Source organism: Desmodus rotundus, chromosome 2 (genome assembly GCF_022682495.2).
Source record: "Desmodus rotundus isolate HL8 chromosome 2, HLdesRot8A.1, whole genome shotgun sequence".
NCBI classification, from domain to species: domain Eukaryota; kingdom Metazoa; phylum Chordata; class Mammalia; order Chiroptera; family Phyllostomidae; genus Desmodus; species Desmodus rotundus.
This window is the reverse complement of record NC_071388.1, coordinates 149,230,311-149,257,114: the sequence shown is the minus strand read 5'-3', so window position 1 is coordinate 149,257,114 and position 26,804 is coordinate 149,230,311. Positions and strand designations below refer to the sequence as shown.

Below are 26,804 nucleotides of genomic sequence, written 5' to 3'. Positions count from 1 at the left end.
AGCCCATTATCATGCAGACCAGTAAGGTTCTGCCACACAAAACTGAGTACCAGGCCAGCAGGCAACTGATTCAAGTGAGGAGAGGTGAGCTGAAACAGCCCTTCCATGCTAATAAAACATGTACCGGCACTCTGAGGAACCCTAGCACAGTATGAGAGCAGATAGAACTTATTAATCAGAATTACTATTAACTCTAATCATAGGCTTCCCCCAAGTTACAAAATAAATGGATGCCTTGGCAATAAAGCAATGTTTTGTATATTGAATCCTGTATTTCCACTGAATCATACTATGATCGAAAGTGAGTTTTAATTTAAAAAATGTTTAGTTCCATTATAGGAAGATATTTCACAGTCACTATTCAACTTCCCACTTTTAACCTTGTAATCTTTTGTCTGGCTGAAGTGTCCGTCCAGGAGTCAGGAATAGTGATGCAGGACTTAAAGTAAGACAGCTTTCTCATCTTCACAAAAGAAGGTTGTTGGACTAGATCAGTTTGATGTTACTGTTGGGTAATCATAGATCTCCTCGAGTATTTTTGAAAGCTATGGACCCTCTCCCCCAAAAAACACATGTACACACATGCAGAGGACATGTGGCATACGATGTCAGGAATAAATCAATAGAAGCTGTTGAAGAATCTCAGGTTTACAACCTTTTACAAATTTGGTTTCTTGACCAGCTTCCACCTGGAGATAATGGCATTAAGCTTAGGAGCATTCCTAGGCTCTCGTCCTGGCTGACCAGGATGAATATTTTCCTCTTTACTCATGTCAGCATGGGCAGGGAAAGACATTGCTTTAAGTAGCACATATTCTAGTCCAACAAACACCGATGATACCATAGTGAAATAAGGTACAACTACCTGTACAGCTAGGTCAGAACTTCAGAAGATGTAAGTGCAGGTAGGCTGCATTCAATGAAGGCATAGGGAGTGATGTCCTACTGCACAACCTTCCCTCTCCGTGGAGTGTCTGTGCTGGTCAATGCTGTGGAGCTCTCGCTACCACCATTTTGAAACTTAGAAACAAAATATTTGACATTTCACTTAAAATAATTACTGTCAGCTTTTAAAATTTTCATGTAATATACTTTAAAACCCTCATGTTCATCCCTGACTCTCCCTTCATCTTTGATACTGTAATCCTTACCTTCAATTCACCCTTCGATAAACAGTACCCGCACCTTTCTTAGCGCAGATGGGAGAGAGAGAAGAGGAGTCAGGATGAAAACGAGGCTCAGGAGGGGAATGAAGTCAGGAATTAATTGGTATTTGTAGCTAAGAACTTTTTGTTTCAAGGTCTTTGAATCCACACACTTTTTCTTCACCCATCTTATTAAAATTTGAATCCCAAGAAGTGGCTTTTAGTTCTGTAAAGTCTCCATACATGTAAAGAGATTGTTACCAAAAAAAAAAAAAAAAAGAGAGAGAGAGAGAGAGAGAGAGAGAGAGAGAGAACCGTGAGGAAATCAACCCAGAATTACTCTGGGAAGTTTAGTATGCCTATCAATGACACACCAAAAGAGGTAAATACTGAATCAATTTGTGTCTGTCCAACATCAAATCACTGAAATTAATTATAGTATTGATGTTACCAACCAAATGATAGAGCAACATTATTGTAGTAGGAAAAATATTTATAGAGCATAAAACCAGGTCTGTCTGGAGTTTACAAAGATTTCTACAAGTCAATAAGAAAAACACAGACAACTCAGTAGAAATATGGGAAGAGACTTGACAGTTTCGCAAACAACATATCCAACGGCCAGTGTAAGAAACCATATTTAATGTCATTAGTCATCTGGCAAAGGAAAATTCAGATCAAAGTAAATACCACTATCCATTAGAAAACAAAAATAGGAAAAGGCTGTTGATACCAAATGCAATAAAGATGTGAAGTAACTGACACTTTCACCTACTGCTGATAGGGACGTTGAAGGCACCTTTGGACCCAGAAATTTCACCTGTAGGTATGTACTCAACTGGACCAAATGCATGTGTACATCAGAATTATGTGCAAAAGAATGATCAAGGTAGCATTAGTCATAATAGCTCCCAACTACAAGCAACTTAAATGCTAATTAATAGTAAAATGTATAAACACATAATGGTATATTTGTACAATTGCATATCAAAGACAAACTACAGTTACATGCAATAAAACTAGTGAAATTTATAAACATTCCATTGGGAAAAAGAGCCATACACAAATGAATATACCTACGAATCTACTTATATAAATTTCAAAAATAACAAAACTAATCTGTGATTTTAGAATTTAAGATATTAATACTACAGATAACTGGTTACCTTCGGGGAAAATGGAAGGGAGGTAATTGAGAGGGGATTCCAGAGAGGGTGCTTCTGTGATTTTTCTATGTCTTGACAAGAGTGATGGTTTTATACATGGAATCATTTTGTGATCATTTATGGTGCTATGCATATATAATCTGTGTACTTTCCTAAGCATATCAAAGTTAAAAATAAATTAAGGGATGGAAACCATACGTATACAGGCATAGACAGACTCCAAAAGGCTTAAATCTTTATTTCTCATTTACAAACTGTGTGACCTTGGGTAATTTATTCAATTTCTCTCAGTCTCAGTTTTTCATTTTTAACATGAAAATAATAACAGCTTTGTATTACTAAATGGAAAAATTCATAAAGTTATAAAGCACAGTACATCACAGTCTAGTGCATCCCCTCAGTTTATAAATGAACAAACCAAGAGACAGAGACGTGATCTTATTCCAGATCCCTCAGCTAGCCTGTTGCCGGGGCCAGAATTTAGGCTTACATTGGATGGCACTCGCGAGCAAAGGCAGCTGCCATACTGTGAACTCAAAGTGAATGGAAGACACCCCTCAGACCACATTGTTTGCTTCTGTGTGTGTCAAGGACACAAGACAAGACAGAAATTACTTCTTCACTCCAATCTTCACTACAGTTAGAACTCAGCCAGTCTCTGCAGAATAGCTCTGGAGAAAAGATACCAAAAGAAATCAGGTAAGTAATTAAGTCAATTCAACAAATACTTCCTGAGCCCTGGCTGGTGTGGCTCAGTGGATTGAGTGCAGGCCTGTGAAGCAAGGGGTCACTGGTTCAATTCCCAGTCAGGGCACATGCCTGGGTTGCAGGCCAGGTCCCCAGTAGGGGGCACACAAGAAGCAATCACACATTGATGTTTCTCCCCCTCTTTTTCTCCCTCCCTTTCCCTTTAAAAACAAACAAAATCTTTAAAAAAACACAAATATTTACTGAGTACCTATTATATTCCAGAATTCTACACCCTTAAAATTCATCAGCAAACAAAAGAAGCAAAACGTTTGCCTTCCAATTTATTCTAGCAGATGGAGGGAAAAGAGGGAAGAAGTTGGTCAGTGAAAATATCAATAATATGATTCAATACCATATGTTGTTTTTAAAGTAATAGCTGCCTGTTGTAAAATGTAGTTTTATTATTATTCAGATATGGTGAGGCCAACAAATAAGGGGATGACCGCTATTGAAAAGATCATCATTATCCTCACAAGTCCCAGGAGGAGAAAGCTCACCACACGTCGGGGACCACATGGGGAAGCACCAGGGCCAATCGGGAGGCATGAGAAACAAGAAGAAAAGGTGGACAAGAGCCTTTATTTTGGTTTCTACAAGAAGAAACAAGTGAGAGAAGGTAAGCAGACTTGGGATTGGCTAATTTGAATAATTTCAGCAAGTTCTGGGTGTAGACACCTGGCCCCAGGTTGAAAATAGGGCAGGGAAATATTGCCCCAGAGTGAGTAGTTGGGCATACAGGCTTTGGATTGTTGGTTTGCACATGAAAGGTGCACTCCCAGGCCAGATGTTCACTGTTTCTTGTGGCTAGCCCTGAGAGGGGGAGTCTCTCCAGAGGCAGCTAGACACCAGATGCCAAAGCATCAGAAACACCTGGTAAATACAATCCTCCAGAAAACAAAGAGGCAGGGGATGAGAAATAATGGTGAAGAGCTAATAACCATCACCAAATTCAGAATATTTATCAAGTAAATCACCAGAGGAACATCTGAATCTGCACTGGACCACATTTATACATTTTCTTTACTTTTTTATTTTAGTCTTTAGCTGTCAGTTCAGAATTGACTGACACGCAGGAGACAATGTCTCGCATAAGAAAATTATATCACATTTTGTGACTGAGCACCACACTATAAAATAAAATAAGAGATGGTTCCAACTAGAACAGGAACAGAATCACAGAAATGGAAGTTACATGGAGGGATATCAGCGTGGAGGGGGAGCAGGGAGAATGGGAGAAAAGGTACAGGGAATAAGACGCATAAATGGTAGGTACAAAATAGGGGGAGGTTAAGAATAGTATGGGAAATGGAGAAGCCAAAGAACTTATATGTACGACCCATGGACATGAACTAAGTGGGGGAATGCCAGTGGGAGAGGGGTAGGGGGTGGAGGGAGATAAAGGGGAGAAAAAAATGGGACAACTGTAATAGTATAATCAATAAAATATACTTAAAAAAAAGAGAGAGAGATGGTGGTTTGTGTTTTCTATGTACTTGTGTGGCATAGAAGACACCCAGACAGAAATAAGATTTAAGTCATCATTCTGCCCAAGCAGTTGCTTACTTAATACTTATGTTCTCTGCACTCAAATATAAAGCTCATGGTCAGGTCACCTGACCTAAAGTATTCATATGTAACTACAGCTCTATGAAGATACAGCATGGAGATGACAGAACAATTATTGTTACACTCAATTTACTATACACGGTCTTAAATAATGAAGAGTGAAGGTTGTACAATAATTCTAATCACTCCTCACTGTGAAATGATTACCTTCAACCAGCGTGGTTAAGAGAACAGTTCCGATCTAGGTCTATGCTTAATGCCCTTCATAGTCAACCATTAAGAAATAGTAGCTGGCGGTAAGTTGCTGAGTGTTGCAAAGCAGAATGAAAGACAACTAAAAGCTGGCAAAGTAAAAAGAGAGAGTTAGACATGATTAACCCCAGAAATTAGTGACAAGAAGAAAAAAAGCTTTTGCAAACATTTTCATAACATGATTTTACACATAATCAAGGCAATCAGAACCTGTCTTAAGCACATAACACTTCTGAATAGATGGCAGCAGAGACTGGGGAGTTTTAAGAGGCCCCAGAGTGGTTAATGGCGGATTTAGCACAATTCAGAAAAGACATTAATTAGGTCAATCTGCAGTTTTGAAAAACTTTAGCACCTCTCCAATGCTATTAGTGAATTAATGACTCCAGTTACTGAACAATCGACAAAGATTAACACAAAAGTTTGGGCTGTTTAAAGCCAGCTTTAAAACAGAATCTAAAGAGAGAGCTAAAAAGGTTGGAAAACTACAATAAGAATTAATGGAAGTGTGTTTGTGAATTTTAAAAACATACATATATGAAATAATGGATTTTTTATAAAGAACTCTCCAGCAAAAAAAAAAAAAAAAGGAAAGAAAGAAAGAAAAAGAAAAGAAAAAAAAACCCTTGTGTAGAGTACAAATTTGCTCAAAAATACTTGGGAGCAGAAAGCATCCCAATAATTTGTTGATCTTTAAATTAAATAAACTCTAGCATCCAGTTTCCCTTATGAGAGCGAAGCATCATATTTTAGGAGCTTCTCCTTTGAGCAACACAGAACCCAACATGCTTATGTAATTCTTGGGACGAGGAAAGGAGCTGTCCCTTAATTTCCTGGTGGTTCCCATGGTCAGTGCTCCTTCAACTACTTACAAAAGTAGTCCCGGGTCATCCAACTGTGCTGCTCCAGAAGGGCAGAGCTGTCCTTCCCAGCAGTGCCCGCCAATGGCCACAGAAATCCTTGGGGCTCTATGTAGGGGGAACCTACAGTGTCTCTCCGTAAGGCCTCATGAAGTAAATGCAGAACTTTTACCAGACGGTATGTTTTGCAATCTGTGTATTGCAAGTAACACTCGGTATGTTATGCAGATACCTGGGATTACATAATTCAAAATGTTACCTATTTCAAAACACAGGATAGCACAATCAACAAATTCTTCCAAATTTGAATAATCATTCAAATTGTTATTGTTATGCAACAATCAATAATCACGAGTTATCAAGACTTTATGCTCACAATTGTATGAAAAAACTAGGGCCTTTGGCTTCTTTTGCCAATTAATTTAGGATGTGTTATATACACTCTTCCTTACAATGATATAAAAATCGTAATTCATTGTCTAGGCTAAAACTTCTGCCTCCACACAAATAATTTCTAAATGTATTGTAAGTAGTGAGACTGAAAAAGATGTGACTATTTCCCACAATAACTGTCAGGTTACCATAAAAGAGTTCCGTTATGAATGACAAAGCATGTTGACTGACTTGAATCCCCCAGGATGGTATTCCACTTCCTGCACATCTATTTTAAGGTTTACTGTTTGGCTTCACACAATTAATCAATCATAGAGTTTGATCAGCTTTATCACGTGGATCAGGGAAGTCTTCCAGTATTAAAATGTTCAGTGGAGGAGGCATAACATGATCTGGAATCCATAGCGAAAGGGCTGAGGGCAGAAACATTTGATGGTGTTCTTCCAAATTTACAGACAAGTTTTCAGTAATGAAGAATGAACAAGAGTCTAAATTTCTTTAGAGGGACAAAATTAAAAGGTTCGTTTCCTTTCTAGAAGAGAAGCCAGAAGAGATTTGCAATCAACACAAATTTTAGTGGCACCTTTAGTAGTAAGTGCAGAACTTCTTGAGAACAAGGGCTTTGTAATCAATTTCTATGTAGCTCTGCCTTACAAATTATACGGTTCTTGAATATTAGGCAATTAGTGCCTCATTGCTTCCTCGTTTGCATTTGACTATGGCCAGCCTAACACTGTGAGATGAAGTGTCAGAAACAGAAAACAGTGCTTTTGATCACCTCAGTGGACCTGTCATACACTAATGTTGAAATGAGCCCTGTACATACATCAGTTTGTCCAGAACCTTGTCTGGTTTTCCTCATTCTGAACACTAAAACATTGGTTACATGGTCAGGTACATACAACAACTCAGAAACTACAAGTAACAATCCTGAAGGGTTTTGAATTCTAACTTCAGATTGTATAGAGAAGACAGAAGGACTTCCTGAAAATGACTAAACCACATGGAGGATGAGAATTTGATTTGATGTACTTCACACACTTCTATACAGTAAGCTATAAAAAAGAAATTGTGATTCTGGAATCAGTCTCCAGTTCTGCCTCACTATGGAACTGATGGTAACCCTTAACCAGAGTGATTAAGAGAATGGGTCTGGTCCAGTCTGGATTCTCTTTAGAGCCTTGCGTTGCCCCCGTCCTACGTTTTCTGATATGTGCTAGTGTGCTAGGCCAAGTATCTAGTCAGTCCTTAAGAATGACTGAGTAATGCCGCAGCTCTGTCACCAGAGAGCTCTGTGCCTGGGGCAAGAGAATAAATAGCATAAATGATAGGTGGAAAATAGACAGGGGGAGGGTAAGAATAGTGTAGGAAATGTAGAAGCCAAAGAACTTATAAGTATGACCCATGGACATGAACTATAGGGGGGGAATGTGGGAGGGAGGGGGTGGGCAGGATGGAATGGAGTGAAGGGGGGAAATGGGACAACTGTAATAGCATAATCAATAAATATATTTTTTAAAAAATTAAAAAAAAAAAGTGCTCTCACTTGAATAGAAATTGATAAAAATGTAGGGGAAGCAAAAAGAAGAAGTAGAAAGAAGTTGTATCTTCAAGGGATACCTAAGAGTCCTGTAGTCACCTGACCTTGAACTTGATTGTCTTACTTTAAAAGCAGTAGGGGGAGTTCCAAGTGACAAGACAAGAGACTTACATTTTTGCTGTATCTTAAAATTTTTATCTTGTTCCAGACAAATACTGCTGTGGAATCTGTATTCTCTGTGTAAGCATTCTTCTTTAAGCCTTAGCAATGGGAGTATTCAAGCCTCTTGGGTTAAGGAAATGGACACAATGATACTTTCTATATAGTAATACTGATAAACATCACCCCCAACAACAGGGGCCCCAGGAATCCCCAGTGGATCACTTCCTACACAAGACTCTAATGGTTACAACAACACAGGCCCCAAAGACTATGGACATTTTCTATAATCCAAAAAGTATTCTCATGCTTGGAAATCCAAAATTATTGGATTTCTGTTCATCTGTAAAATCGAATAGCTTTAGGAGGACCATGTTCTTGCTTTATTTGTAGTCCGGGCCTATCATAGATTTCATTTTCTATATCTCATCTGGAATTAATACTAGTGGCGTCTGGTGAGATGTTCCTGATCACTTTTTTCTTTTTTATGACAGCTAATTATCACAACGATGTGAACTTATCTAAGTTTCAGCCATGAGTTTGTCCTCTGTCAACTGCAAAACTAAGGAATCACTGAAATGAGGTAACACATCTGAGTTCTAGAAATCAGTACCTGGTGGATGCATTAAATGGTCCTGGAGCGATGACTGGGTTATCTGTAGCACTTACAGCCTCAAGCTTGGGCAAGAGCCATTAGGGAAGGTTAATCCCTCTGACAGAACAGTGGGGAACCTCCTGACCTGTCTGTGCGGGGCTGGGGGCTGCTCAGGTGCCTTATTAGCTCTCATGTGGCAGCCAGTTCAAGGACTCCTTGCTGATTCAAGCTATTATCATCATACTGAAGGTTTGAAATTTTCAAGTAGAAATGGACAAGAGAAAACAAAGCGAATGTGGAATGCCTTTGTCATGTGCCAGGCTCTTTGCTAAGCATCTTACAAACATTCTGCCATTGAATCCTTACTACAAACCTGATTCATGCAGCTCCACAACAATTACAACACTGGGCACTGACAAATCAATTTAGCTGTCCCTTAACCTATCCATTCCCCTTCAGTCATTATGCCATCCCAATGTATACTGGCTGAATATTAAATTACATTGTACAGGTGAGAAAACTCAGTTTATAAAAACAAAGTAAACTACCCAAGACATACATCTGGAAAATGTCAAAGTCAGGATTTGAACACAGATCTCCCTGATTCCAAAGCTTGAAACCCTTTTCTTTTCACTATACCAAGCCTCCTTCTGTTAGAGTGACCAGTTCCATACCAAGAGGCTTTTGGTGACCATTAAGATGCCAGGTCACAAATTATCCATGAAGAAACCATGCTGAACACTCACAACATCACCTGTATGCGTACTGTGGCTTTATCTTTTGTATAGTACCTCCCTAAAAAAAACATTTCTAAGATCTCTCCATTGTCTACAGACTCTAAACTCCCGGGCTCTGGCCTCACAATGTTATAACAGTAATCTCGACCAGCCCCATGCCTCTTATACTCCAACCACTCTCAGTGCCCAGTACAGTCCCCAAGATATACCTGGACTTTCCTCTATCTTTGCCTTTGTTTATGCTCTGCCTAAGTCAGAAATGTCCTCCATCCTTTAGCCCCAGATAAATGCAATACCTCTTTTAATGGTAAAATAAAAGTTGCCCCCATATTGGTCATTAATTTGCCAGTCACTGCAAGCAAGGGGCAACTCACTGGGCCATGTGAGCCCACCTTTCTGCACATTCATGCCCCTCAGCAATGGCTGGCCCAAGGCCAGACTATTCATCAGCTGATTTATAACTAATCAGGTTCCTTCCAAAAATATAGATATTGTAGTCAAATGGCGCTGAATACTAGGTGCAAAATGACCTTTTAAGCGAGGGCTGGCAACACTGTAGGGTTAAGTGAAAGTTGAGGAAGTCAGCAGAAACAGAGAAGGGACAAAAAAAAAAGCAGACATAACAAGGATCAGACACTGTGCCATAGTTCAGGGGCCTCACGCTCCATTCCACATGAGGCTGGGAGTGCATCTTCATTGCATGTGATCTTCATATTCTTTCAACAATTCTTCCTTTACCTGAGTTAGCTTGAGTAGACTTCTTCTCCTGGAAAGTAAGAGTCTTGCATAGAGAACAGATTTCTCTGCTCACTGTTTAGAATTTAATAGCTTCCTGGTTGGCATTTACTAAGGCTTTTATTTATACTTCAATTCTGGCACTTTTATTTCACCTTCAATTAATGTTAATTATGCATATGTCTGTCTCCTCACTTTTCCTGCAGACCAAGTCCATTCATTTTTCTCTCCCTTAGTACCCTGTACAATCTGGCACATACTAGATTCTTAACAAATGTTTATTGAATTGGGTAACGCTTAGTGATGTCAATACCATATCATTCACTGTGCCTTGTGAAACTAGACTGATGTGCCAGAAAAGGTTTTACCATGACTATCACCCTCACATGAGAGGTATTCGCTCCTAAAACCAGACCCGGAAGGAAGGAGAGCAAAGATGTTCAGCTGACTCCCACCCCCCCCACATTTGGGCTCCATTCTGCAGTGCAGACTTGTTGCTATTAAATGGCTCCCCAGACAGGAACTGTATTTCCCAGCCCCCTTTACATGCGTAGTGTATAGTTCTTCTCCATAGAGGGTGACAGAGGCCTCTTCCAGGCCAAAGTGGATCCCGAGTGAATATGAGAACCATAAAATGTGGAGGAGCCTGGGTCCTGAATATTTCCACAGAAGGCTGCTAACCAGGAAATCTTTTAATGGACTGTGACGAGAGCAAGATATAAACTTTCATTGGGTTAAATTACTGAGATTTCAAAGTTTATCTGTTATAGCAATTTTTTAAATTAAGCAAAGAAGAGCACTGTCCTCATTTTCTTTTTAAGGTTAGAGTATTCCATTTCAAATAGTTTTTGCTGTCTCATGACATCAATTTAATTGGTTGATTGACAAAGTTTCTTCATCACCATTTTTTAACCTTTAGTGGGCCCTTTTTATATGTATTTCTGCATGTTCCTGCATTATGTTTTCTTGGTGATTGCCAGGACATCTTAAGGGAGTGGGATGGGTAAGTTGAGGGTAAGATGTGGAGCCAATGCTTCCTCTGAACTTGAGTTGTTTCCTAGAGGCCTTCACTGGCATGTGGACAATTAAGATTACCTGACTCAAGTGGTCTAAAATTCTAATACAGTTTCCAGTTCTTAATCTGTTAACTTCATTTCATGAATTCTGCATTCTGCATCCTCGATTTGTCAAGCAGAATGTGTATGTTGCCTTTTTAAAAGTCATTAATGTCTTGATTTTTAATTCAAGAAGCCTCACTGAAGGGTTTCATCATGAACTTCATAGACAGGGGAATCCTACAATATGTCATTGAAAACAATTTGCAAAATTGTGGTTTTTAAGACAGATGGTGTGGCTACATAATATACATAATAATTAGTACTGCCCTTGTCACAGCGAAATTGCTTTTTGTGAAATTTAAACCTTCAAATGATGGTTAAGGGTATTGCAGAGAAGCATGATTTGGATAAACTCCTAAGTTTGTCAGATGCTTTCCTGCATTGGCACTTGTCTGAACCTCACAGGTCATTAGGAACGGAGTGTGCTTTGGTTCAGGGCCCTTATTTGGCTTGCAGTCAAGCTATGGAGAATGGCCCTTAACTTGTTAATCTAAATAAACTAATTTATGAACATCTCACTGCATAATATGCCTCAGTATGACCCAAAGCCATGATTTTAAGCACTATGTTGGCTTAGTTTCTCAGATAAAGCCTGCATTCAGATGGTCACTGGTAACATTTGATCATAGTAATAATAATTAACATTTACTAGGCCATTACTAGATATCAGATTTTTATTAAGTGCTTTGCATTTGTTATCTCTCTAATTCTCACAGTAACTGTATGAACGTGTTCTGTGTTCGGTGCCAATTCAGAGTTGAGAAAAATAAGGCTCACAGAGGAAAATAACTTGCCCAAGATCACAGTATTAAGTCAGCGTCAGAACCAGGGACCAGAGCTAAGACATTCTAAATCCAGCACTTGCACTATCTTTAAAAAAACTGTATTAATACATAAGTAGTATATATATGATGTGACAAACTTTAAAATCCAGAGAAACACACATGAACAATAAAAGTGCTGTATTTCTACTATTTAGAAATCACAACTATAACACCACCCAGAAATACTTCCAGGTACACATACTGACTTTTGTCAAAATAAGATCAAACTGTCACACAGTTCTTAAAGCTGCCTTTTCAGTCAAGTATTTCAGTAATTTGTTTTATCTAAACCCAAGACTGGAAATAGACTTCCAGGAAGTCCAGGAAGCCCAGAGAGTCCCAAAGAAGTTGGATCAAAAGAGGAACACAACAAGGCACATCATCATTAAGTTACCCAAGATTAAAGATAAGGAGAGAATCTTAAAAGCAGCAAAAGAAAAGGAGAGAGTTACCTACAAAGGAGTTCCCATAAGACTATCAGCTGATTTCTCAAGAGAAACCTTGCAGGCAAGACGGGGCTGGAAAGAAGTATTTGAATTCATTAAAGGCAACGACCTACATCCAACATTACTCTATCCAGCAAAGCTTTCATTTAGAATGGAAGGGCAGATAAAGTGCTTCCCAGATAAGGTCAAGTTAAAGGAGTTCACCCTCACCAAACTTTATTATATAAATGTTAAAGGGACTTATCTAAGAAAAAGGAGATAAAAAATATGAACAGTAAAATGACAACAAACTAACAACTATCAACAAATGAACCTAAAAGTAAAGAAAAACAATGAAAACAAAAACTAAGCAAACAACTAGAATAGGAGCAGAATCAGAGAAATGGACATCACATGGAGAGATTTCAGTGGAGAGGGGAAAGGGAGGAATAGGGGGGAAAAGGTACAGGGGAGAAGAAGCATAATTGGCAGGCATAAAATAGACGGGGAGAGATAAAAAATGGTATAGGAAACAGAGGACTCAAAGGACTAATATGTACAACCCATGGTCATGAAGTAAGTGGGAAGAATGCTGGAAGGTTGGGGGTGCAGGGTGAAGGGGGGATAAAGGGGGAGAAATTGGGAAAACTGTAATAGTATAATCAATAAAAAATACTTTAAAAAATAATTAAAATAATAAAAAATAAACCTGAGACCATATTTACCCAATGACCCAACAGTGTCCTTTACAGTTGATTTGTTTAAATGCATATCTACTCAAGGACCACATACTGCTTCTGTTTATATGCCTCTTAAGATTCTTTTGAAGTAGCATAGTCCTTTATTTATTTATTTATCGTCAACCAGGGATATATTTATTATTTTAGAGAGAGAGAGGAAGGGGGAGAGAGAGAGAGGTGTGAGAGAGAAACTTCCATCGGTTGCCGCCCATATTTCTTCCTACTAGGGCTGAAACCCACAACCTAGGTACGTACCCTGACCAGGAATCAAATCTGCAACTTTTCAACCTTTTAGTGTATGGGGCAATGCTCCAACCAACTGGGCTACCCTGCCAGGGCTGATCCTTAAAAAAAAAAAAAAAAAGGCATTAATTTGTAGAAAAAACTAGGCCAGTTGTTCTTTACAACGTCCCATGTTCTGGATTTGCCTCATGGAGCTGTTTAGCTGCAGAGAGGTGGCCCATGAGCCACATGCATTCCAGGATGGCTGTGAATGCAGCTCAACACAAAACTGTAAATTTACTTAAAACATTATGAGATTTTGTGGTGTTATTACATGTCACAATGTATTTAATGTGTGGCCCAGGACAATTCTTCTTCTTCCAGTGTGGCCCAGAGACTCCAAAAGTTTGGACACCCCCGGTGCTTTACCACTTGCTAGTTGTGAATGAGAGATCAGAGATAGTAACCAGAGTTAGAATTTCACATTATGATCAATAAGGAATGTATCTTTAGACAAGACACTTAACTTTATTCAGTCCCACTTTTCTACTCTTAGGGGACTGTGAAGATTAAATGTGCTGTTGAGTGCCTAACATCAAACTCAACAAATATTAGCTTGCATTAGAAGGCACTCACACTAGGGTAGTACATAAAAAAACAGAATTTGTTTTTAAATCAGTGACATTTAATGATCGATTGGATATTGGTAGAAAGAGTGTCTCCAATCCATGTGAATCTTTACAATAATCTGTTTGCTTAAGGCAAGTGCTTACTTTTAAAGTTAATTCTACAATATCATTATATTATATAGGACTGTTCAAATTTTAAAAACATACACATTTACTAAAAAAACAGGAGGACTGAGCACCTGTTGCATTGTTGCCTTTCCCTCTTCTCTAGAATCTGCCCTTCTCACTGGCTGGGACCTCAGCAGGCACGTCGTCACTACAGAAACCTGGCCACAGTGGAGTGGCTGAAGGACAGCTTCCTACCCGGACAGATTCTTTCTCTTTAGCGTGTTGAATTGGGACTAAGGAATTCCACACTGGTCTGGGCTGGTCTGATAGATGAAGGAGATGTTGTAACTCAGGAGTTCTGGGTCAACCACCTTCTGACACATATTTAGAGTAACAACTGAAACTATTCTGCAGAAATAGAAGACTAAGGCAAATCTCATGAAAGAAGCAAAGACTAGAAATGAAAATGATTTCCTAACTTTCCAATCCGTTTCCATTTTTCTGTTTCTAGTCTCTTCCTACAATTCCTATATACACATGCGCACATGCACGAGCACTGCACTCTGTAATTTGATAATACATGATTAGCATGACAATGTCTTGTACACCCCAATTCAAGGGGTTATCACATTTCCAGCTCTTGGCTTGCGAAAAGTCATAAAATGGTGATGATGTAGGCTAATGTGCTTATTTCAAAAGAATGTTTAAGTTGACACAGATTTTCATTAACAAAATAGATAATTTTATTTGGCACAGAAAAAGAACCAAGATGTAGAAAGGTGTTTAAAGATAGAAGATACCACTCAAGCACTAACAAAGATTTTTTAAAAATAGTCAGTGCTTAATATGGTACAGTGATGCCTACTAATAAACCTTTAAAATAATTAGAGAATATTAATATCTAATGAGCAGTCACTAAAGACAAGCAAGAAGTTTTATGTTTCCTAACAGAATCAGAATGGTAATACTTCCAGGGAGGCAAATACCAAGAATATCAAATTTATATTTTTCACTAAATATTTAATTCAGGTAAAAAAGCAAAATAGCATCAAAAAGTCATTGACTTGGAGATTCCTGGAATGAAAATGTTTCAAACTGAGCATATCTATGTACTTTCAAAGTTTGTGAGCTAGTTCTCTTTATCTTTTCTATCAAAGCATTTTTCATAGCAGAGTGCTAATTAAGGGGAACTTGTGGAAAGAAAGGAAATTTTCAAGCATGATGGCTCTAATGCTTATATAATAGATGCTTTGTTGGAATACTGCAACTTAATATCAATCCTGAAAGCCTTTTGGGAGCTTGAGAATTAAGTTTTTGAAAAGTTATTTTAAAGTCTGTAACTATAATTTTGGATACAATGCCATGTAAATATATGAGAAAGAATACTGCTCAAACTTAAGAAAAATGTTGTTAGCAAAGCCACCCACACAGTCAATCCTTCTCAACTGCTTTCCCAAAAATGTGATTCTCCCAAATGTCCACTATGTCGTATGGTAGATATGCCCACCAAGATAATTATGAAGAGTAATTCAGTGTGTTCATTCAATTAAAAAAACATGTATAAAGTACCTACAATGTGCCAGGCACCTGGGGTTAATTTGAGAGCAGGTGTGTGAGGGAAAGGATGAATATATACATCCAGATAGTGAATATAGTGTATGCGTGTATAATGGGAAAACAAGGCAAAGTAAAGCAGATAGAGAGAGATGTGGAAGGGAAAGGTGCCGTTTTAGCTCCAGTGGTCAGGAAAGCCCTCTGTGATGAGGTAGCATTGAGCGGAGATGGGAGAGGTGAGTAAATGAGTCGTGTATCTTTCAGGCAGAGTGAACAGCAAATGTGCAGGCCCTGAAGTGGAAACATTCCTGTCATGTTTTAAGAATAGTAAAGGCAAACATGGCTGTGGTTGAGCATGCAAGGGGCGAGTGAAAAAAATGAGATCAGAGAAGTATCTGAAGAACAAATTGTGGTGGTTTGAAATTTGTCTGTAAATTCTATACTACCCCTCCCTTCAAAAAGAGGAAGCTAATTCTTCTCCCCTTAAATGGGGCCCAGACTTAGTGACTTGGTTCTAATGAATAGAAGGTGACCAAAGGGATGTCATGTGACTTCTGAGGCTGGATCATCAAAGGGAGAGCTCATGCCTGCCCGCTGTCCTGGATCACTCATTCTGGAGAAAATCACGTACCGTGTTATGAAGATACTCAAGCAGCCTCTGAAGCATACGTGGGAAGGAACGAGAGCCTCCCACCAAGAACCAACCTAACATGCCAGTCATGAGAGTGAACCTCTTCAGAAACAGATCTTTCATCCTCAGTCAAGTCTTCACAGGACTGCAGCCCCAGCCAACATCTCCCACATCTTAACTGCAACCTCAAGGAAGGCTCCAAGCCACAGCCGCCCAGTTAAGAGGCTGTCCATTTCCTAGGTCACAGAAACAGTGAGATATTTTAAATTTTTACTTTTTGTTTGAAGCCACTAAGCTTTGAAATAATTTGTTATTCAGCAAAAGGAAACAAATACATACATAATATAGGGTCTAGTAGCTAAAATTTAGGACTGTCGGTTTTATTCCAAATGAGATGTGGAGGGACTGAAGTGGTTAATACAGAAAAGTGGTTAATACATGATCTGACTTTTTGAAAACAACACCTGTAGAGAGAAATGGTGGAAGGAAATAATTGCAGAGATTCAAATGAACAAATATGTTGGTTTGTATTAGCAATTCAGAAAGTGGAGAAGTATTTACATTTCAGATAAATTTGAAAGTACAGAGCTGAGTAGATTTGTTAATACACAGGACATGGTCTGTGAAACAAAGAAATGAGTCAAGTGTGACACCAAGGTTTTTGGCCTGAGCATCCAGAAAAAAAAAAAAATGAAGTTGAACTTATTGGGATGAGAAAAGTGGGGGTAAAGCCATCCTTACTAAAAAGAAAAAAGTAAAACTATATCCGTTTGCAAATAACATGATCTTGTATCTAGATCTTAAGGCCCTTGTGTGTGTGTGGAAAATCCTATGGAATCAGCTAAAAAATATTAGAAATAGTAAACAAGTTCAGCAAAGTTGCAGGATTCAACACCAGTATGTGAAAATCAATTGTATTTCTATAAGCTAGCAATGAATAAGACAAAAATGAAATTAAGAAAACAATTGTATTTATAATAGCATCAAAAAATATTTGAAAGTATCTAACAAAAGAAGTGAAAACATATACTCTGAAAACTATAAAACATTTTCAAAAATAGCAAATACTTGAATAAATGGAAAGACATCTCACATTTATGGTTTGAAAGTCAATGTTGTTAGAGTGAGAATATTCTTCCAAATTTGTTCACAAAAATTCAGTGCAATTCATAGCAAAATCTCAGTTAGCTTTTTTGCAACAATTGGTAATCTGATACTAAATTCATATGGAAATTCAAGAGACCTAAAGCCAAAACAATCATGAAAAACACAAACACAGTTGGGTGACTCTTACATCCTAATTTCAAAACTGAACACATTCCAGTATGTGCTTGTAGAAGGATAGATATACAAATTAATGGAATAGACTTGAAAAATACAGAAATAAACCTATACTCTATGGTCAATTGATTTTCAACCAAGGTATAACGAATAAAGTTGGACCTCTACTTCACACCATATACAAAAATTAACTCAAAATTAATCAAAAACTAAATGGATCAAAAACTGTAAAACTTTTAGAAGAAAATATAGGAATAAATGTAACTGGATAGTTTCTTTGAGATGGCACCAAAATCACAAGCAATAATAAAATAATAGTTAAATTAGACTTCACGAAAATTTAAACCTTCTGTGTTTTAAAGGACATCAATAAAAAGGGGAAAAGACAACCCACAGTCTGAAGCAAACAGTTGTAAATATTTCTGATAAGGAACTTGTGTCTAGACTATGTAAAGAATACTTATAATCCAATAAGAAAAAGACAAGTAACCCAGTTAAAAACGGGGCAAAGGCCCTGTTGGTGTGGCTCAGTGGATTGAGTGCCAGCCTGGGAACCAAAGGGTCTCCAGTTTGATTCCCAGTCAGGGCACATGCCTGGGGGATGCACAAGGGGCAACCACACATTAATGTTTCTCTCCCTCTCTTTCTCCCTCCCTTCCCCTCTCCCCAAAAATAAATAGATCAAATTTAAAAATAAAAAATAAAAATAAATAAAAACTTGGCAAAGGATATGAATAGACATTTTTCCAAAGAAGATACAAATGTACAATAAGCACATGAATGGATGCTCAATATTCAACATCATTAGCCATTAAAAAAATGTAAATCATTATCGTTTCTTGGCCTTTTGGCTAAGATGAAGTGAAGAAAATGTAAATCAGAACCTGAGTGTGATGCCGGTTTTTATCCATTAGGATGACTATAATAAAAAGCCAGATTACAAACAAGTGTTAGCTAGAGTTAAAGAAATCAGAGCTCCTATACACTGCTGAAGAGAATGCAAAATGATGCGGCCACCTTGGAAAACGGTCTGGCAGTTACTCAAAATGTGAAGCATAGCTTTATCATATGACCCAACAATTCCATTGCTAGATATATAAATAATTTATCCACAGAAAAACTGAAGAAGTGAAAAAGAATCAAAACTTTACGCCCACACGGAAACTTGTATATGAGGGTTCATAGCAGCATTATTTATAATAGCCAGAGACAACCCACATGTTCATCCACTGGTGAAAGCGTGAAGAAAATATGTTACAGCTCTACAAAGGAATATCACTTGGCCATCAGAAGAAAGAAAGTGCTGGTGCATGGTTCAATACAGAGGAACCTTAAAAATATGCTAAGTAATACTCTGATTTCTCTTTAGATCGTATCTACCTTTTAGTAAAAATATGCTAAGTAAAAGGAGCCCATCATAAAAGGCCACATATTGTACAATTTTATTTATATGAAAGTTCTTAATAGGCAAAACTGTAGAGACAGAAAGTGGTTGCCTAGGGCCTGCGCAAGACTTGAAGAAAATAGGAAGTAACTGCTAATCGGTAGAGGATTTCATTTGGAAGTGATGAGAACGTTCTAAATTGATTATGGTGATGGTTGACAACTCTCTGAATGTATTGGGTTGGCCAAAAAGTTCGTTTGGTTTTTCCATAAGGTGGCTCTAGTAGCACTTAGTTGTCTTTAACTTCATTCGAAACAATTTTGTTTGATTGTATTGTGACAGCTGTCATATCAGCATGCATTAAAAAAAACATCAAAATTGGTGAATTTTTGTGTAGTCATTTTAATATTGAAGATGAAAGAAAATAGGCAACATTTTTGTATCTTATGCTTTATTATTTCAAGAAAGGTAAACACACAGCTGAAATGCAGAAAAAGATTTGTGCAGTGTGTGGAGAAGGGGCTGTGCCACATCACTGATCGGACACATCAAAAGTGGTTTGCGGAGTTTTGTCCTGGAGATTTCTCTCTGGATGACGCTCCACAGTTGTGTAAACCAGTTGAAGGTGATAGCAATCAAATAGAGACATTAACTGAGAACAATCAATGTTATATCACATAGGAGATAGCCGACATACTCAAAATATCCAAATCAATGAAGTTATTGGTAAAAAAAAAAGTTTTTTATTTTATAGAAAAACCATACAGACTTTTTGGGCAACCCAATACTAAAAACCATTGAATGCTTTAAATGGGTGAATTGTGTGGTGTGTAAATTATATCTCAATAAAGCTGTAACTGAAAAAAGGGAGAGAGAAAAATGAAAGGAGAATTAGAGGTTTACTGCAGGAACAGAGGAGTTGATCTGAAGCCAAAACACAACCTCACACTCCAGCTCACCCACCGCACTGGGGCAGGCAGAGTACAGTTACAGATGCAGAGGCTGGGAGACCGGTGCTGTGGGCATGAGGAATTCTCTGGGAAATGAAAGAACCTGGAAAGAGAGACAATCAGCAACAGGGCATCTGGGCAATAAGCCTGAGGGATCTGGGTGAAGGAAAGTGCACTGCCTGGGATGTACCAAAAACCATTGCTCCTGGTAAGCCCTCCCTGCCCCCCAGATCCCTGGGAATTCTGCTTTGGTCAGTGGGAGAACTGAAATATTAAATAAAAGGTGGCCAAGTCCCTCCACTCTAAGCAGCCAGGCCCCATGAGGGGGTGCAATAATGAAGGCAGTGCCCCGGTATGTCTCTTGCCCCATGGCAGTCTGGCCACACTTTACTCGCCCTGGTTTCCCTGTGTGTGTATCCTGTCATCCATCCTCTCGCCCAGCCCAAGCCCTCTCCCAGCAAGACTGATCTTCGATTCATCCACATACTTAGATGTTTAAAGCTCCTCTTGACTTTGACATCTCTCTGCTGCAAACTCACTGTCTAAGTAACACCGGCCCTCCCTGACCTGCTGTCCTTTGACAGATGCCTGCCTGCGCCTGGCTTCCCACCTGGGCCTGTCCCAGCTTGGTTTGTTGTTCCCAGTTTGGCTCAGACAACTCTTGGTGACCTCACCCTACTGTGGAGCCTAGATAGGACTGCTGTGTTCTAAGAGGTCACCGGTCAATGGGGTGTTTGGAATGAAAAGAATTTCCACATAGGAAAAGAACTATGAGAAACAGTGGTATGGTTCCCAGGCCCACCCACAAAGGCCTATTTAACCAACCATGGTGCTGGCATAACTGTCCTAAACCATGCAGTTCTCTAAGTCTTGAGAGGTCAATCCAGAGGGAAATAGGCCAGAGAGCAGAAACTCCTGGCAATTTAACCACCCCAGGGAAATATGAGGGAGGAAATTCCAGTGGCAGAGGAGGCAAGAAAGAGATTGAATTGTACCTCACTGGGCAACCAAGCAGAGGTGAAGGCTGCAGAGCAGAGGGCACCCCTGCCCAGGGAGGGCTCACAAAGTAGGGCCTACCACAGACTGGGAAGAGCCCAGAGGGTGGGGAGCAGGGGCTAGCCCTCTAGATCTTTCCTGAGCAGAATAACATTAGGGCCTGTTTCCCTTGTTGCTCAGTGCTAACTCTGCCTCTGCCCCTGTTCCTGTGAAGTTCCTGATTCTTCTCTGGCCCTTTGACCACCCACATTAGCCTGTTTACTGTAGGGCCCTTGCTTGCTGTCTTTTCACATAGTAGATTGATTTTCCTTGGTTTGCTTGCTTTTTGGTTGAAGGAGTCACTTGTTTAAACTGCCCCACCATCCATCCATTTCCCGCCCTTACTTTCAGTAAGTGCACCACGAGTTCCTTCACAAAAATCGCCCTCATTGCACCCAGACCGGGAATTTGTGATCAAGGTGTCACGCCCTCTCCTAGCCAAACAAACTGCTAAAGCGATTACCTTCAATTCTTCTGGGCCTGGCTCACCCTTCAGACTTGCCCTCAATCTGCAAGTGCCTTCCTAGCCTTTCAGTAAATTGCTTTGCGCTTGAGTCTGCCAATGATCTCTAATGTGTGCATGATATCAGAGTGTTCTGTTCATTGCTTATTTTCTACTTTCTAATACACTCCCTGTCTTGGCCCCAGTTCACTCCTGTACAGACTCCGGCAGTTCTGTACATACCTTGCCTTCCTGGTACCCCCAGATCACTGCTGCTTGGGACCCACTGTGACCCTGCTGCCTTTGCTCTCCCCAGCAAGGCTGGGCTGAAGTAAAAGCAAATATCCATAAGGTTGCCTTCTTAGCCCTTATCATTGCTTCTCCTTGAAACAACACATCCCAGTCCTCTAGGCCCACATGTTCACAATCACCTGTGTGACTGAATTAAAGGTGTCTAGGTTCCCAGGTCCCAAGCCCAGAGTTCTGCTTCAGCAGGTCTGGGGTGTAGGGGAGGAATCAGCATCTCTACAAACTCCCAGGTGATGACAGGGCCCCTCGTCTGGGAAATGACACAGCGTGGCAACACAGCCATTCCACACACTCATCAGCTTTGCCATTCACAGGGGCCGATAGCCTCGCACAGTCCTTCGGCCATGAGATCACAAGGTTTTCAGTACAAATTTCTTTCACTTTCCATGGACAGAGAGGGACCCAAATAGAGAACTGGTAACAGGAATAATAAGTTTCATTCCAATGAATCAATTGACTAATTTAAAGTGACTATTTGCCAAATGGAATCTCGGTTAAAACAAATTGAGTGGTGAGGCAGGAGGCAATCTGCATATTGATAAAGTTGCAGGTATGCTGGTCACCATTTGACAATCAAAAATAAAAACCCTTGTGCACAATAAGCTAGTAGCCATCCCAACCTACCTGATTGGGGGGAACAGAAATAAAACTCAGAGATTCAGATTTGTAAGCACGCAGTGTGTTCACACGGCCCTGAAAAAGCGTTGTGCATCTGCTGAGGAAGAGCTCTGCATCAGACAGGAGGAGGGACCATGGCAGCACACAAAAGAATTTTCTAGCCCTTGCTTCTGTCCTTCTGTGCAATGAAAAATAGCAGCAATGTTGCCAGCCAGACAAAGCAAATGATTTTTCAGACTTCTGAAAAGTATTATATTACATGAAGTTCTTAATAATATCTAGCATTAATCTAAAACTAACACCCGCAGCCAACTCCACAGTGTGTTTCCTGATTATGAAATGATACAACATTCTCAGTGTCTGGGAACAGACCTTTGCATGGGAGGTGGCCAGGATTGCCAGGGAAGAAGCTTGTTTTTCTTTGTTTTAACATTTTCTTCTCTAACGTCTTATCACTCCCTTCTTTAAAAAAAAAAAAAAAAAAAAAGTAGTAGCTGCTCTAGTTTCTGCCCTTAGAAATCTGCTCTATTTATTAACTACTCCTCCGGTGAAGAAATTCCTCTGAAATTCCTTCAGGGCCTGGCTGCCTTTCAGCTTCTCTTTGCACATTCCTGCCTCTATGTATGTCATCATCTTAAATAGCTGAGCCTTTTGTGTTTTAATAAGGTCTCTCTGTAATCTCTCTCTCTCTCTCTCTCTCTCTCTCTTTTTTTTAAGAACACAGACCTAGTTTTGTTAAATTTCTGAATACCTCAGATTGCAAAACCCCCATAATACTCTAATTATTTTCTGTTTTACCTCATCTGTGTCCTCACTGGTTGGCTAAGAACATAAAGACCAGAACTTACCTCATTATAGTAACTTCTTACATTTTTTACATTGTAATCAAAACATTTGAATCACACGCCACCACACACTTGCACTCCCAACCCCCTAGAAGTACCACGTTAAATATTTAGATGTGCATCGTTCATGAAATGCGGTTTGCTGGGTTCCAAATTTCTGTGACTGAATCTTTTAAAAGGCATTTTCCTTGCTAAGTTCATGACATGCCCAAGCATTGCACTGTCTACACAAAAGAAAACTAAACATCGCAAAACGTGGTTCTGATTACTATCAGCCAGAATTTACCAAGAAAGGGCAGGGGGTGGGGGTTAGGGAGGAGAAAGAAAACTGCAAAAATCTTATTGGTCTTTCTTATGACAAGGGCTCCTTTGAAAAGAAGATTTCAGAAGCTCTTAGGAAGAACACCCCACCCTTAGGGTATAAGCTGTCAGCAAATATCTCATCTTGATTTTACCCAGATGGAGGCTTTCAAGGTGCAGTCCTATGAGAAAATCACAGAACTCTCCACAAAATCATTAAAGTGAAGTATTTCATAAACGTCTCTCCCACCAACCTTCCCCGCTCCAACGTCACTCTCTTTCTCAAATCACCTCCAGACACTTGATTGTTAACTGTAGCAAACCTCAGTAATGGAGCACCAAATTCACTGGCTCTTTGTGCTGATTCCTGAGCAAGGTAAAAAGTAACTCTGTCACTAACTGAAACACCTTCAGTTTCTACTCAAGTGGCCCTCTGGTGTCTCCTAGGGAGGGAGGTCCGGAGCACTTTCCAGGCAGTGGGCTCTACACCAGCTGCATCCCTCACCATCCCAAACAGTGACCTACCCAGTGCTAACTTGAGGCTCCACGTGGCCCTCCCGTGGCTCCTTCAGCGTTCTCCCTCCCGGAATGAGATCTTCTTGTACTTGTACAGAAAACACCCACTGTCAGCAATTTTTAATTTATGGGTTTGCAAAGTCATAAAGCCCTAGAAGGCTCAGGCAGCACTGCGATTTTCTTGCTGAATCATGTCCTACTGTTTACATTCAGCACACACCGTACCTTTAAATCGTGCCACACAAATGAAAACTGTTAGGGAGAGGATTATTTAGACACTTTATTGGAGGCAAATATATGTTTGAGGATGTCCCTGCTACACTTGGCAGTGGCAGCTACGGTTTTTGACACATAGCCTGATTCCCCATCCCCGCTGAAACACAGCCCTCGTTCCTTCGGGGAGCTCCCACGCTCCCAGCGAGCCCAGCGGCAAAGGCCCACCACCACTCCTGAAACGCCTGGGGAAGGGCAGGGGGCTGCCCAGATCACAGGGCTTTGCTGACCCCGAACTACCCTGACAGTGACACTCACACGCTGGATGAAAGAAGCCCCCTTGATTCGGGGTTTGGGTAAAATAATGATGCGGACCTGGAGCTAGTGATGGCCCTCTTCTCTGCCACGTGCAGATGGCCTAGCACCAAACTGCGGTCAGGCAGAGGCAGGAGTTGAGAGATTAGTGCCGGCAGTTACTGTTGTCATCCCAGCTGAGTTGGAAACACTGGAGTGCGACTCAGCTATGAGGTAAGAGAGCAGGCTAGATTTTAAAATTCTTTCCCAGAAAGAGCTTCTTACGGCATGTGTGTTAAGAGAACAGCTGAACCCCAGACAGACCTAGGAAGTATCAGACCCGTCTTTGCATTGCTGCACCTTTCCTGCCTCACTCGACAGGCACCGCACACCTCACGCCCGACCTCGATGTCAGGTTTTCTAACAGCAGGCCCTCTTTGTTTGAGAGGAAATATGAAATTCAATTCCCTTCCAATTAGAAAAACGGTAACTTCTTTTATTCTCCTCAGCATCCAGTTTATTTCCAGGCAGCGTTTGGTGGGTTGTTGATCATTTTGCTATTCATGGGTTTTGAATAATCAACGAATAACCAATGAAAACTAATGAAAAACTAAACAACTCCAGATCACCAGAAATGCCTATTTATTGCAAATGGGACTTTTTTCTTTAAAAAAAAGTGGTTCACCTTGAATTCTTTGAAAATTCTTTAGGTAAGAGAATTTTTATGCTGAAATCTGCACCAAAAAAAAAAAAAGGTATATACTTAAGACTGTTATTTTTTATCAAGAATTTCAGTTAAAACGTATTTTAAATAAATTCTAATCCAATATTAAAGTGCCCTTAATTCACCCCTGTAATCTTGTGGTAGGCAAAATTCTAACATGGTGTCCAAGATTTCCATCCCATGCTGAGCACACTCTATATGATTTCACCCCCCTTCTTGTGGGAAGGACCTGTAATAGGCTTGCAGCCTCGTAATTTGTTCAAATCATGTAGTAAAGATAGAGATTTTGAGAAAAAAAATTTAATTTTCCACTACAGTTCATATACAGTATTATGTTTCAGGAGTATAATGTTGTGATCAGACATTTACATAACTTATAAGGTGATCACTCCCACAAAAGGTGAATGGATGTCAGTCAACTTTGAGTTAATCAAAAGGTTACAATCACATTGGAAGGTACATAAATGTTGAATCACCATGTTGTGACCTGAAACTAATATAATATTGTATGTCAGCTGTACTCTAATAGAAAAGAAGTTACCTTGTGTGAGTCTGACCTATTCAGGTGAGCCCCTAAAAGAGACTGAAAGCAGCAACAGCCACTCTCCACTGGCCTTGAAAAATTAAGTGACATATTGTGACAGGGGCACATGGCTAAGATCTAACGGCAACATTTGGAAGCTGAGAGTGATACCCAGTCTACAAACAGCCAAAAAAAGGGGGGGAGGGCATATCAACCCCCCAAATAATAAAAATACTGAATTCTGGCACAAAAAAAAGAAAGAAAGAAAGAGGAAGAAAGAAACATTGCATTTGGAAGAACCCTGAGCCTCAGATTCCATCACAGTGCCAGACAACACTTTATTTCAGCCTCCGGAGACCCTCAGCAGAGGACCCATTAACCCATACCTGGATTCCAGAAACCGTGAGATAATAAATGCAGGTTATTCTAAGCCACCCAGTTTGTGTTAATTTATTATTAGAAATTGAAAACTAATACAAACTCCATAGAAGACACATGTGGTAAATATTGGAGGATGTCCACCTAGCAGTCAGGAGATTCTAAGAGACTTTCCTGAAGTTGATACGAGTGTTTTCAGGTGGGGTGAGGGGGAACCACTGTTCACAACAGAATACCACACTACACAGCAGAGAGAAAGAAGGATCTCCCACCCTTCACGACAGCATGGATGGATCTGGAGAGCATTATGCTAAGTGAAATAAGCCAGGTGGTAAAAGACAAATACCATGTGATCTCACCTATAAGTGGAACCTAATCAACAAAACAAACAAGTGAGCAAAATAGAACTAGAGACATGGAAATAAAGAACAAACTGACAGTAACCGGAGGGGAGGGGGGCAAGGGAGTAACGGGGGGTGGGGAGAAGGGGAAGGGTCAAGTCAAGGCACATGTACAAAGGACCCACGGGCAAAGACAACAGGGCAGGGGGACTGAAAGTGGAAGGTGGGGGTGGGTAGGGCAGGGGAGAGTAATGGTGGGGAAAAGGGGACAACTGTAATTGAACAACAAAAAATTTAATTAAAAATATATTTTTTTAAAAGCCACTGTTCAGAAAGGAGAAATCAACATTTTGGCAAAACTAGTTGTGAAAAGGAAGCCTGAGAACAAACAGCAGTGTTTGTCGCCCATGGAAGACATACGGGGCTAGGAACCTAGCAGAGGTATCAGATATTCCTACTGTGGGAACATGAGAGGGAAAAATGGGTATAAAACATAAAATAG

General features: G+C 39.8%; 1 long non-coding RNA gene across 1 annotated transcript in view; it reads right to left on the bottom strand.

Moving 5' to 3' along the window:
• Positions 1–2,323: 2,323 nt before the first annotated feature.
• Positions 2,324–26,804, bottom strand: part of LOC139440700 (uncharacterized) — a 100,693-nt gene continuing 76,212 nt past the window's right edge. The window contains exon 3 of the long non-coding RNA XR_011650882.1: positions 2,324–2,982. This is a non-coding gene — a long non-coding RNA (uncharacterized lncRNA). The remainder of the gene's footprint in view (positions 2,983–26,804) is intronic.